General features: G+C 33.6%; 1 long non-coding RNA gene across 1 annotated transcript in view; it reads right to left on the bottom strand.

Moving 5' to 3' along the window:
* Positions 1-11,179: 11,179 nt before the first annotated feature.
* The window catches only part of LOC115304880, a 32,866-nt gene continuing 29,627 nt past the window's right edge, over positions 11,180-14,418 (bottom strand). The window contains exons 2-3 of the long non-coding RNA XR_003914656.1: positions 13,519-13,664; positions 11,180-11,352 (exon numbers count right to left, since the gene is read on the bottom strand). This is a non-coding gene — a long non-coding RNA (uncharacterized LOC115304880). The remainder of the gene's footprint in view (positions 11,353-13,518; positions 13,665-14,418) is intronic.

Here is a 14,418-nt window from a genome sequence, read left to right as displayed (position 1 = left end):
GGGCACTTGTGGGGAAGAGCACTGGGTGTTATATGGAAACCAATTTGACAATAAACTATTAAAAATATTTAAACAGTATATGTATTTTGCATACCCATTGTTTTTATTATAACAAATCCCATATTTCCCCAAAATTCAGATGTATTTGCTAACATCTTAACTCTCACATATTGAAGTGCCTTCAGAATTACTTAAAAATAAAGAGTGCTATAAACCATGAAGTAGTCATAAAAACATATATTTTAGGTGCAGGGTAACAAAATCCAAATGGTTAATTGGATTTTTCCATCTTTTAGGATGTTTTGACATTACAAAGACATGCGAAAATTCATCTTTATTTTTATCATTTATTTATTTGAGAGAGAGAGAGAGAGAAAGAGAGAGAGAGAGAGAGAGAGAGAGAGAGAGAGAGAGAGAGAGAAGGGCGAGAGAAAGAGAATCTTAAGCAGGCTCCGTGCTCAGCATGGAGCCAGACATGAGGTTTGATTCATGACCCTGGGATCACAACCTGAGATAAAATCAAGAGTTGAATGCTTAACTGACTGAGCCACCGAGGCACCCCTCATTTCTATATGTATTATGAAGCATATCTACATCACGCCACATTGACGACTTATCAAGGAGATGTTTATATGACCAGTTGGCACCTGTATTATAGTGAATGGAGTTACATGCTCAACAGGGTCTTCAATTCTTTCAAAGTTTTTACCACTTTCTCCCTTCAGGTTTCATTACAAAAGGTTATAAAAACAAAAACTTTTAGAAAAAAATTATTTAAAGGATGCCAAATACAAATAAAAAACTCATTACTTGATTGTTGATTATGGTTGATTGGTTATGAGAAAGAAGGGGAAAATATCCAATATATCAGTAATTTATAGTCAGTAAACCTACCTACTAGCTTGAAAAGAATTTTTCAAGAATTAACTTACTCTCTCATTGGTAATTGAGCAGAGATAGGAATTCAGAAAGGCTGAAGTAAGAAACTTGTGCAACTAACACAGAAGGAAGACAGGAAAAATGTCAGGAAAAATTTCTTAAGAGAGACAATTTACCAAAAGTGACATAATAAAAAATAGTATCTGCAGAGCCCTATATGTTTTGAAGAAACTGAATCTGTAACTTAAAGTCTTCACAAAAAATAAAACTCCAGCCTTTACTGGTGAACTCTTCTAAACATATAAGGAAGAAATAATGTTAATCAAAAGGCAAAAAACTTCTTTGGCACATAAAAAAGAGGGAATACTTCCCAAGGCATTTTAGGAAGCCAGAATAAATCTGATACTAAAACCTGACAAGAACAATATAATAAAAAAAATTATAGCATAGTGTTTTTTGTGGCATGTAAGTAAAGTTCTTAAATAAAAATTAGCAAGTCAAATAAAGTAATACACAAAATATATGACATGGTATCATGATGAAGAATGTTTTATTTCAGGAAAGCAAGATTGGTTTCATATTAGGAAACTTATCAGTATAATTAATCACATGAAGAGAATAAAGAATAAAAATAATATAATCATATCAGGTGCAGAAAAATCATCTGACAATATTGAACCCTCATTAGTGATTAAAAAAAACAAATCACAAATTGCAATGGAAGGATGCTTCCTTGATTGGGCAAAGGATATTTATTAAAAAACTCATAGGAAACATCATAATTAATGGTGAAATATTTAACTGTATTGTTTTAGGGTGGGAACAAGACAAGAATGCCACTAGTACCACTTCTAATAAATTCGTACAATAGTTTCTGTCCATACAAATGGTTGAAAGGTATGATTTAGATCTTGATTTGAGATTGAGTTTGAATTGCTAATGCAAGGTCCTGTTCTTTCTTTTACTTATTATGTTAATATCTATGATGGACATTACAGATATTAACTAGTTATCTTCTTGAAAGAAAATCTGTGGCTCATCATGATAACTAAGAAAACTATGGTTTTCTTCAATTTAGTGGAGAGAAGAGTCCAACATGCTAAGAAGAGAGGTAGCTCTTGGATAGCTTTGAACCAGAAGACTCAGTTATAGTGACAGTCACTCTCTATAAAACGATGTACAGAGACATCTATAGACATCATGTCCAGGGAAGTAATTATTGCATTTCTCAGTATGTGTCCTTAGTTGTGCTGTGTTGTGTTGTGTTGTGTTTTGATATTCTCTTTTACCTCTTTGCTCCTGGAAAGAACATTTTTTTTAAAAGAATGAGTATAATGGCATAATATTTCCAGACAGCAATATCCTATTACTGCAGTATTCTGTAAGACATGTTATTTACATGGTCCACCCTCACCAAATATAAGAATCTTAACTACAATTCTGCTGAAAGTCCCTATTTTGATATAATCTTATAAAATTATAAGGAAAGTTTATTTGACTCAGATTATGAGAAATTGGTAATGGTTCAACTCACACTACAGGGAAAACCAAGTATGTTATGAAGTTAAACATAATTAAATAATTATAAGTAATTCATAAATTCCCCATGCTCATTTCTAAAGCACTTACTCAGACCCTTAGACATAAAGCTCAGGAATTGTGCCTCTGCAAAGTATTTTTCCTGTTTTTTTTTGTCCAGCTTTTTCTGATCTCTGTATGTCCTGCTTTCCTCTAATCCTACTAAGCAGTCATATAACATTGCTTTTTTCATCAGAGATGTTATACTAATAGCACAAACTGATTGGCCTATTTTCTCCTCCTCCTCCTCTTCCACCTCTTCTTCCTCCATCTTCTTCAACTATAAGATTCTTCCTACTAGATATAGCTTAATGAACCATTCATGGACATTTAACCTTAGCTGGATCAGTTAGATTTTTTATTCCAGGAATTTGAAACTATGAATTAGAAATAGGGAGACAGGGGGCACCTATGCGGCTCAGTCATTTATGCATCCAACTCTTGAATTCACCTCAGGCTATTATCTCATGATTGTAAGGTTGAGCCCCACACTGTCAGTGCAGAGCCTGCTAGGGATTCCCTCTCTCTGCCCCTCCCCTGCTCATACTCTCTCTCTTTCTCAAAACTAGATAAATAGACATTAAAAAAAAAAAGAAATAGGTAGACAGTCTTTATGTGTGCATGAATATGAAGCTGTAAACTCAGGGACTGTGGAGTTCTTGTTCATGGAAACTCCTGCTGGTAGAAGAGCTCTAGATTTATCACAGAGCAGCTATGTGTGTGTCTGTGGTGGGGGTGGGGGGCATGACAATATAAGCATTCTTTTATGTAGGGGCTTATTCAAACTATGAAAGTAACTCCTTGAAGCATAGAGTGCTATATAAGATAGACTTACTCCAGAGTTCCTAATAATATGTGCTAAAAGGACCCTAACGTCTTTCATAATGAATGTCACCATTTCAAGGATTCAAAGAGCTAAAATGAGACACTTGAGGAGCTCAGTTGGTTAAGCATTTGACTCTTGGTTTCAGCTCAGATCATGGTTCATAGGTTCCAGCCCCACGTCTGGCTCTGAGCTGACAGCACAGAGCCTCCTGGGATTCTTTCTCCCTCGCTCTCTTTCTGCCTCTCCCCTGTTTGCATGCTCTCTCTCTAAAAATAAAGAAAGAAACATAAAAAAAAGAGATTTAGGACATATAAAAAATATAACACAATCTCTGGGAAATAATAGACACAATAAATTTTAGCTAATATTATCATTATGAAAAGTTGGGCTTGATGAAGTGACATAGAAGCTCTTATTATAAAAAAAAGAAGAGGTGCCTCGAAAAGGAAGGAAAAAAAAGAGAGATGACATGTTTATCAGAATATGTGAAAACATCTTGCAAATTCACAAGATTGTGGTCAGAGTAGAATATAAAATTACACAGTGGCTCAGTTCTGAGAAGAATAGTCGAATAACTTCAATGAAAGGATTTCTTCTCTTTAATTTTCTGAAATGTGCTTTTAAAAAAATTACCCATTTTCTTTTAATCCCTTTAAATATTCATCTCAAATTGGTGCATTTGAAAATATATCACGAACGGATACAGCGTGAGAACCAATGAGCTAGTTAATGAAATTACTGCGCTGTAGTTTTTTATTTCCAAATCAACCATTGCTGAATAATTAATTTAATTATAAATATTTTTATGGGAAAAAAAGAGGGAGGATGAGAACAAAAAATTGTTTGAATCAAGATATATGATTAGGCTGTCTAAGTCACATTCAGCACAGAAAATAACAACAGTTTATTTTAGGCATATAGAATAAGTATCCTAGGAAAATTACTTATAAGATACTCTATATAATCATGCCTCCTATATTTTAGATTGTCTGCTAATAAAATCATCAAATGAAATGAAAATAAAGTAAAAGCATTAGAAGAACACTATCTCATGTTTGTGTATTTTTTACTATGTGTAGGAAACTCTCCCGGGCGCTCTGCATAGATTATTTTTTTCACTCTATACCCATCCTATAAGGAAGGCTCCAGGGGACAATGATTTTGGCATTCTCCACTGCCATTTCTGTCTCTTCCCTCACTGTGAGCTTGCTATGAGGACTGTTTACTAGTGAGCCTATGCCCAGACCAACACATTGGCTTAAACCACTAAGAGTGCTCTGCAGTCTTCCTGCTGCAGAAATAATTTCAAAAGGCTTCTAGATAGTTAGATCCCAATGAAGCTTGAAGGGCTTGCATTTGTCTATTACGTGGAGGTAAAGCTCTCTCCCTCTGGAGGAAACAGCAAGCAATGGGAAGCCCAGAACCATTGTAGGGATTCGGCAATCCTGAAGTAAGCCAACACTGTCACAAAATTTTAGAAAAATGAAGCCAGAGCTGTGATCAAAGACTTCTTGAGAACTCTGAACTCTTATTTTACATTACAATTTGGTTATGGAGGTTTGTTTTGAGTAGTTTTATAAAACTTGTAATCAAGCATCATAAATGATTCATAGGCATATTATTATCTCCATTACATGCATGGGAAAAATGGATTCAGAAATATTATATCATTGTCCAGAAAATAAGTTCTAGAAGTAGGATTTGGATGCTGACAGAACTCCAGAGCCACAGTGTGAGATAAATGGCCTTCCTAAGTGACAATTAAAAGCATTGTAGCATTTACTATCAGCATATTCAAGAAATTTTAACGGGCATTTCTTTAATGTTTCTCAAAAAATTTTGATGGAGATTAATTCATAATAATAAATAATAAACTAACTTTTCCACTTAATTTATGTGGCAAAGTGAAAGAAAAGATTGAAATAGTTATTTGGATGTTTTGGAATCTGATACTTGTATTATTCTGTACAAAAAAAAAGAATTTTGGAAGTATAAATAATTGCAAAAATTGTCTCATTTTTCTGAATTTGAAGTAATTGTTGGGCTCTTGACTGTCCTCCATCTCCAATGTATTGAATAGACCTGTTGGGGTGTGGGAAAAGTGTTAGTTTATGGGACCAGAAGTTATGAGACCTTTGAATTCTAATAGATCAAGTCGTTAACTTCTCTCAGGTCATTTGCCTAAAAGGAAAAAAAAGAATGCTTGAAAAAAAAAAGAAAGAAATGAGTGAATTACAAGGAATAGTATCAACCACAATAATAATATAAATAATACATAAAGTGCCTTTCATAAGTTACTCATTATATTAATGTTTATTCCCATTTGTCTCTCTTTCCTATCTCTTTTCTTGTTTTTACCTGCACACCATGTCAGAGTATCTTTTAAGTGTGGAAAAGTCAGCATCTTTCTGCTTTAATGAATGAAATTTATTCTCTTTGGAATCTGAGGATATTGGGAAATTTATAATCTATCTGAAAGTGCTGAATATAGTTCAAAACAATGTTTAAAACTAAATCAAACAAAATTCTATGTTTCAGATGAGTTAATGAAATCTTTCTGAATACCATTGGAAAATGTTGCTTTAAAAACTTCAACTGGCTTAAGAAATGTAAGGTCCTTTGTAAGTCTTTTGTTTGATTTTCACTGTAAAATGTAACACCATATAGTTCCATGTATTTTACTAACACACACACACACACACACACAGAAACCATGCATAAAATAATATATCAAAATTATACAGATGCTAAATCTTTCTCTTTTTATTTATACATATATTGGAATTTTTAATCTGAAAAGCATAAATAATTGCCTTAGTTCTCCATTTTTCATGGACTTCATACATCAACTTTAAATTTCGCTCTTTTAAATTAACTTTGCTTGCTGTCCCAACAGACCAGCACTACATAGCATATATTAAATATGTAAAAAAGGTACTTTATAATGCATTATCTTCACCAAAGTAAATTAAGGCTCTTATTCAAAGAAAAAGAATGTCTGTGTAGAATACTAATAAGCTAAATGTTTATTCTTATGGCATCCAATTCTAACAAACAACAATGGCTCTTAAAAAAAAGAAGAAGAAGAAGAAGGAAAAACAGATCAAAGCAATAGTTTAAAATAAAACCTGAGCAGGTGCAGAGTAATGTAGTAATCAGGGTAGAGTAGTGGTAACCTCTCCCTTTGGGTATTTGGTGTTTATGTATTTAGCATTAGCACAGTGTCTGTAGGAGATTAACTTATAAAAAGAAAACCAAATTGGAACTAAAGGCCTCACTAAAGGAGGTGTATATTGTGTAGGGACTATCTGTCATCTCGTGCTCCCGAGATTGGTTCTAACAATGGGCCATATTAGTATGCAGGAGCTTGTGTTTTATTCCTTTTCCAGTTTTTGTTCTTGGAATGAGGTATCCCCATGAAACTCATTAAACCTCCTATTTCTGCAGCTGACACTCCACTCAGGCATGAATAATCTAAGGGGTAAACAGAAAGTTGATATAAATATGCAAGCACTTTTGTTTAAACATAACATAATAAATAACTAAGAAACTAAAAGTGACTCATCCACACAAAAAGAACATTTTACTACTTTTATTATGCTTACTTATGAGAGACTTTAATCTGAGTTTTAAATGCTTGTCAAATGCATTTAGAACTCTTTAAAATTGTCAAATGTTCATAAGATATAGGATATTATTAGAATTAAGAATATTTAACACCCATATATGAGAAAATTCAAACAAATAATTGTAAATTCCTTTTCCTTGATCATCTTTAGGACAGTCTTACATTGAGGTAACATTGGGGGAAGGATACATTATTTAATATATTCTTTGTGGATATTTCCTTCTTACTGAAAATATGAACTGGGATTCACAAATCATGCACACTCAGAAAATAGACCACCCATTTAGAATAAGTAATTGTGTAATATATCTCAAGTAAAAAAATTGAAAGAAAAAACTATCTTTGTAAAATGACTACTGATAGAACAAATTAAGGCTCATCAGACTGGTGCAATTTAACGTTTGATGATGCTCGTTAGGAGGTAGAACTCATACTTTACTAGTAATAGAGCCAATTTAACAATTCTCTTAGGAAAATAATTTGGCAGTAGCTAGTGAATACGAAAACATGCATATTCCTCCCCCCTGTACCTCCTCTTTTCTTTTCCAGAAACATGTGCTCATGTGCACAAGTAAGCCAGTTGCCCCATAGTTTTTATTTGTGAAAAAATGGTTTCAATGTGTTTATTGATGTAGCAAAAATAAACTTTTGGAACCATATCTCAAATGATAACCAAAATCTATGGATTAAAGACTCACATGGAAAAGTAAAACTTTATAAAATAATTCACGCACGTAGAGGTGGGGAAAAGCATAAAAACTTAAGACCACAAGCCATACATGAAAATTTGCTGAGATACATATTCCCTTAAAATGACAAGTTTTCTTTCCAAAAGAGACACTGAAAGTTAAAAAAACATACATGAAACTTAAGAAAAAGATACTTGAAATGCATATAACAAATAGAGTATTGCTTTTCAGAGTAGATCAAAGAATTATTATTGAAGAATCAAGAAGAAAAGAAAACTGAGAAAAATAAATGGGAGATGTGATCAGATAATTCAGAAAAAACATGATAAAAATTATATTGAAATGAAATGACTCATTAGTAAATGCAGAAATAAAAATTTAAGTAATATTTTGATAGTATTTCACTCCCAAGAGATTGGCAAAATTGGAACAGTTTGACAATGTGGATAAATATATGTAGAACTGATGAGCTTCCTAAAATACTGGTGCAAATGTAAGCTATCAAAACTATTTTTAGTTTATTTATCTTTTAAGCCATTTTAGATAGCAATTTAGCAATATTTAGAAAATTTAAAAATGTACAGATACTTTGATGAAGCAATTTCACATCTAGGCATATACTGCAGCAAAACTCTAGCACTTGTGTTCCAATTTACAGGCACAAAATATTCATCAAAGTATTTAAAAAATAAAATCTGATTATATTTTGAGTTATGTCATCACATTTTAGGTTTTCCTAAGTCTAATTTATGATATATTTTATGTATTTATTTCTTATTTAATATTCTTGTAACTTTTCACTCATTTTGAAATAGTGGGTATAGTTTTAATATTTGTTTATTCTAAATTAAGGTCTCTGAGGAACTGAATTCTTGACAGCAGCCATGTGAGTGAGCTTTAAGCAGATCATCCCCCAGTCAAGCCTTCAGATGCAGACACAGACCAATCCCTGATTACAACCTCATGAGACTTACTGATGCAGAAGAAGCTAGCTAAACTTTGTACGTGGATTGAACCTGGAATCTCAGTCCACAGAAAATGTCAGATAATAAATATTTGTCAATTTAAGCTAAAACTTTGTTATACTCTAATAGAAAACTAATATAATTCATATGTGCAAAATTACATATGTGTGTATATACTTATATATTACCACATTATTTGTAGTTGCTAAAAAAAAATAGACACAGCCTAAATGTACATTCATAGAATAGTTAATATGTGAAGGTCCAATCATAACATGAAACATTATGCAACACTAAGAAGGGGGAAAGGATACTCTTGGTTCACAGGTATGAATACATAATATATTATTAAGGAAAAAAAGCAATCTACAGAATATTGCATAGCATGCTAACATTTATTTGTGCATTTCAAACATTTCTGGAAAGACAAACAAGAAACTAGTAACCATGGGTACCTATTTTGGGGAATGCAGGTGGGTGGAAACTGGGTGGCTTAAGTACAGAGGTGGGTGGAAGACTTAACTGTATAGTGTTTTATGCTTATTGGCTTTGGAACCATATGAGTGGATTAGCACAAATTAATTGTTTAATGCTTAAGGAGAAAAAAAAAGTAAAATATGTAACAGGAATACCTTTACTTTTTTGAAAACACCCCCAAAAAGCCCATAATGTTGAATAAGAAAAAGCAAATTGCATTGTGTGTGGTGTATATGTAGCTAACCTTTGAACAACACTTGACCCTTGACCCATGGGTTTGACCAGCAGGGGTCCACTTATGCATGGATTTTTTTAAAAAAATACAGTGCATTACTATTAATATATTTTCCTTCCTTATGACTTTCTTAAAGACATTTTCTTCTATCTTATTGTAAGAGTATAGTATATAATATATACAACAGGCAAAATATGTATTAATCATTGGTTCATGTTATTGCTAAGACTTCCAGTCAATTGTAGGCTATTAGTAGTTAAGTTCTAGGGACATCAAAAGTAATACATGGATTTTTGACTGTGATGGGGGTTGGCACCCCAATGCCCGCATTGTTCAAGGGTCAACTGTATATGTTTTAATAGCAGCCAAATCAATAATAAATAGTTTATTAAAACTTGCCTAGGTAGTAATAATTCAAAAATGTGCATGGGAATAATGAATTCCAAATTTAGGCTAATGGTCATTTCTGGAAAGATAAAGAAGTGAATAAGATTGAGGAAGGGGAAGCCAAGTGACTTCAACAGTAACTTTCACCTTTTAATTTTAATTTTCAATTTTTTAAATGTTTACTTTTGAGAAAGAGAGAGAGAGAGATTGGAGGAGGGACAGAGAAAGAGAGAGACACAGAATCAGAAGCAGGCTCCAGGCTCCAAACTGACAGCACAGAGCCAGAAGCAGGGCTTGAGCCCACAACCCTGAGATTACCACCTGAGATGAAGTCAGATGCTTAACCAACTGAGCCACCCAGGGGCCCTCATCTTTTTGAGATCAGGTTACATAACTTGAAAAGTTCAGAAAAGGGCAGGCAGACAGAAATACTTGGTTTTTACAGATAAAGGAATTGTTTTAGGAAAATCCTTTGAATATATTTTATGTTTTAATGATATTAATGTTAACTAGTTTTCTGTAAAACATCATGAAATTTAAAAATGGTTATAAATTGAATACTCCCTGGACGTATTTAAGAGGATTCAACAAAGAAACATAAAAGCTCATCTAGCTTCAATATTAGGGTCTGTGAGAGTAAAACCACTAGCATAATTAGAGCCTATTGATTATTAATCACTTTACCAAGGCAATTTCATTTTGTATTCATAATAAACAAATCAATCTGTAACACAGCTGAAGTTCACTTTGTAAAAACAAAGCATTATAGGTTCATGGTAACAATAAAAGCAGCCAAAATAAAACAAAACAAAAACTATAATAGTCCAAGGAAAGCAGAACCAATAATAGATGTATATACTCACATATAAAATGAGTACTTTTTTTTAGCACCAACTTAATAAAATCTAAGAATTTTTCTGGAATTCAGGAGTCTTCTGGTTCAACCTATTAATCCAATATAAAAATAGTCTCTATTACACCCTGGAAGGTGGTTTTTAGTTCTATCTTTATCCAGTTGGTCCTAATTATGTCCTCCAGAGATATAAAGAACAAGCTCAAATTTTTGTTGTATAATCCTTTCAAATATTTGCAGATTGTTTAAAATACTTTCTAAATTTTCTAAGCTGTGCATTCATAATTATTTCAACTGTTCTTTTTATGCCAAGTAATTCAGGTTTTGGCAAAATAATTTTTAAAAGCTTCACTTTGTCAAATTCCTTTTAAACATCATCCTCAAAATTTTCTCTATGACTGCTCTCGGTGCATAATTAGGTCAAAAAGCAACTCATTGGAATTGGGAAAGTAAATTGGGATTGGTGGAGATCATGGTGAACTATAGACTGCCTATTACTGTCTGAAGAAGCTGTACTGGGGATGCCCGGATGGTTCAGTCTGTAAGGCATGGGATTCTCCATCTTAAGACTGTGAGTTTGAGCCCCACTTTGGTGCAGAGATTACTTAAAAAAAAAAAAAGAATTAGGCTAACTATTGTAACAAACAATCTTCAAGTCCTAGTGGTTTAATACAGTAAAGGTTTATTTATTGTCTATGTTACAGTGTAGATTAGTATGGGAACTCTGTTCCATGTAATAGCTCAAGGATTCAGGCTTCTTCTATGCAGTGCCTTATTGTCTCTTAGGTCCTTGAAGTCTTCCAATTGTATCTTCTGCCCCAGTCTGATATGCAGGCTAAGAAAAAAAACAGTGAGTATAATATAAGCAATTTTTTGAGCAGCCATTCCTTCAAGTTACACATATCACTTTAACTATATTGGATTGGTTGAACTCAATCAATACCTGATTTATTGCAAAATGTAATTTAGTTGAGTGCTCAGAAAAGAAAAAGAAGAGGGAGAAAGAAACAAGATTTAGTGAACACATAGCATTGGGTCTTCTAATGGGATAATAGCTACTCAGCTCTAGCCTATTAATAGCATGTAAGCATGTTGGCCAAATGTTGCCAGATCTTTGAATTTTTTCAAGAGCATCTATAAATTTTATTTTCTCTTTTTTACATGACATCTCCTGATTTTTAAATGTTGGCAATTAAATCACTTTTTAATGCCTTTAATGAGTCAAGCAAAGTAAATCTACAAATTGGATCCAGTCTGTAGGCTAATAGTGTGCAAACTTTGATGATATTAAAATATCCTACAAGAGAGCACTGAATGGGGCTCAAAGTTCAAGATCTCTTCTACTACGGATTGTGGGAACACAGTGTTCTAACATGAACATGCTAGTTGCAACTCTTAAGAAGAGTTGATGGGTGGCACCACAGAAGTCAAGGGATGGGATAAAGTTTTGTAAACAGCACTGGTCAACAAGGTTATAGCTACTAAACTAGAGTGAAGTTTCAAGGACCATTGGGTCTAGAAAATAAAAAACTTGGGTCAGTTACAATTCTATGGTAACATTATGCTCTCAGGCCTTTTGGAACTTGAGATGCAGTTGGTAAAAGTCTGCATACAAACAGAAGTGTCTACAATATATTACCACCCAGAAGTTGTAGTATAGATGGAATATATAAAAACTCAGAGACATAAATCATCATACCGAGGTTTGGAAATCAGGAAAAACTTTATGAGGAATGGAAGATTTGAAATCGGGCTTGAAGAGCTTAATAATGGAGAACCTGAGTATATTTACATAAAAAGTGAAGATGTGGTTTAAAAAAAAAGAATAAACAGGTGACACCTTGGTGGCTCAGTTGGTTAAGCGTCTGACTCTTGCTTTCCACTCAGGTTATTATCTCATGGTTCTTGGGTTCAACCCCTGTGTAGGGCTCTCTGCTGACAGCACAGAGCCTGTTTGGGATTCTCTTTCTTTCTCCCTCTCTCTCTGTCCTTCCCCTGCTCATCCACTCTCTCTTTTTAAAAATAAATAAATAAATAAATAAATAAATAAATAAATAAACATTTTTTAAAAGAAAAAACAGTAAATCTAAAAAGCTGGATTAACTCTCAAACTCTATTTTAATTAGCTTCCTGAGTGGCAGAGGCTGTTAATTATCCCCTAATCATTATTCTCACTTTTTTTTTCAATTTTTAGCTGGACACATGGCTTCCTCGCCTTTACGTTTGACCAGATGTCTAAATTCTAATGATGGATATAAGGAGAGTGGGGTGTGCTACTTCCAGAAAATGCTCTTAAATAGAATCCTTATGGGGTGTCTGGGTGGCTCAGTTAGTTAAGCGTCTGACTGGTTTTTTTCTCTTTCTCTCTCTCTCTCTTTCAAAATAAATAAATAAATATTTTAAAAAAGAGAAAGAGAATCCTTTCCTCCTCCTCTTGTTGCTGCTTAGGACAAATACCTAAATGCTGAAATGCTAGCAGCTACCAGGAACTGGGAGAGGACCTTAGGAATGGAAGTTCATGTCACCAAGACAAGAGTCAGGGCTGGAAATCTTTGGGTTCCCTAAAAAAAAGAGAAAAAACCCCCCAGGTATAATGTTTATTACTTTAAAAAAATTATTAAGTATTTATTTATTTTTGAGAGAAAGAGAGAGAGGGTGTGTGTGAGTGAGAACAGGAGAGAAAGGGAGAAACACAGAATCCAAAGCAGTCTCCAGTCTCTGAGCGGTCAGCACAGAGCCTAACGTGGGGCTTGAACTTATGGACCTTGATATCATGACCTGAGCTTAAGTCGGCCACTTAATCAACTGAGCCACCCAGGTGACTCTGTTTATTACTTTTATTCTTAGTTTTGGTGTTTTCTTTCTTCTAATACTTAGACCTGATCATTTTACTTAGCTCCTTAAATTGGGATTTTTTTAAAGCAAGGGAAGTAAAGGTATTAAACAATTGCATTGACATCTTCATACTTTAACATTTTGTATGATTTAGAAAAAAACTTACAAACAATTTATTTGAACAATCCATGCCATGTCACAGTCTGCATCAACACATCTCATATAGAAATGTGAAAAATTCAGTGACTCAGTATGTTTTCCACATATACAGACATTTCTCCTTGAGAAAATATGTGATGATATACTTCACACCTAAAATTTTAGAGACAATATCTCAATAAAAATTGGAATTGAAAAATATTTCAAAACTTTTCATTCATTAATATCACACTTAAAGAAAAAGAATCATCAATGATAGTATTAAAATTTTCATAATTGTTTCTTTAAAGCAGGGTATTACATTAGCTTTTACCAGGCCAACATTTCCCAAACTACATTCATTTGAGATCAAATCTTCATAAGAAAGCAACAAAATGTGTATGCTGTGGTGAAATCACTGTCTACACCACTTTTATCCATATTCCCTTTTGAGAAATTTACCAAACAAATTAGAGTACAAAAAAAGCCCTAAGCCATCTCAAACAAGCAAATAAACAAAAACATTCATTTTTTTAAATGTTTTTAAAAATTTATTTATTTTTGAGAGACAAAAAGAGACAGCGCAAGCAGGGGAGGGTCAGAGAGAGAGGGAGATACAGGATCTGAAGCAGGTGCCAAGCTCTGAGCTAGCTGTCAGCACAGAGCCTGGCGCGGGGCTTGAACCCATGAACCGTGAGATCATGACCTAAGCTGAAGCCGGACACTTAACCGACTGAGCCACCCAGGCGCCCCCAAAAACATTTGTTTTTGTTGAACCAGTTATGTCTACATAACATTTGACGACAGCAAAAGGCTTGGGAAATGGTTCTAGATGGTATACTTTTCTAGAATTCATTCTTAATATCCTGCTGCTTCTCCATTTAGGAGAGTAAACAAAGCCCCAATGTAACAGATAAGTTAAAATCGG

Source organism: Suricata suricatta, chromosome 10, assembly GCF_006229205.1.
Source record: "Suricata suricatta isolate VVHF042 chromosome 10, meerkat_22Aug2017_6uvM2_HiC, whole genome shotgun sequence".
Taxonomy (NCBI): domain Eukaryota; kingdom Metazoa; phylum Chordata; class Mammalia; order Carnivora; family Herpestidae; genus Suricata; species Suricata suricatta.
This window is presented reverse-complemented; position numbering and strand designations above follow the sequence as displayed.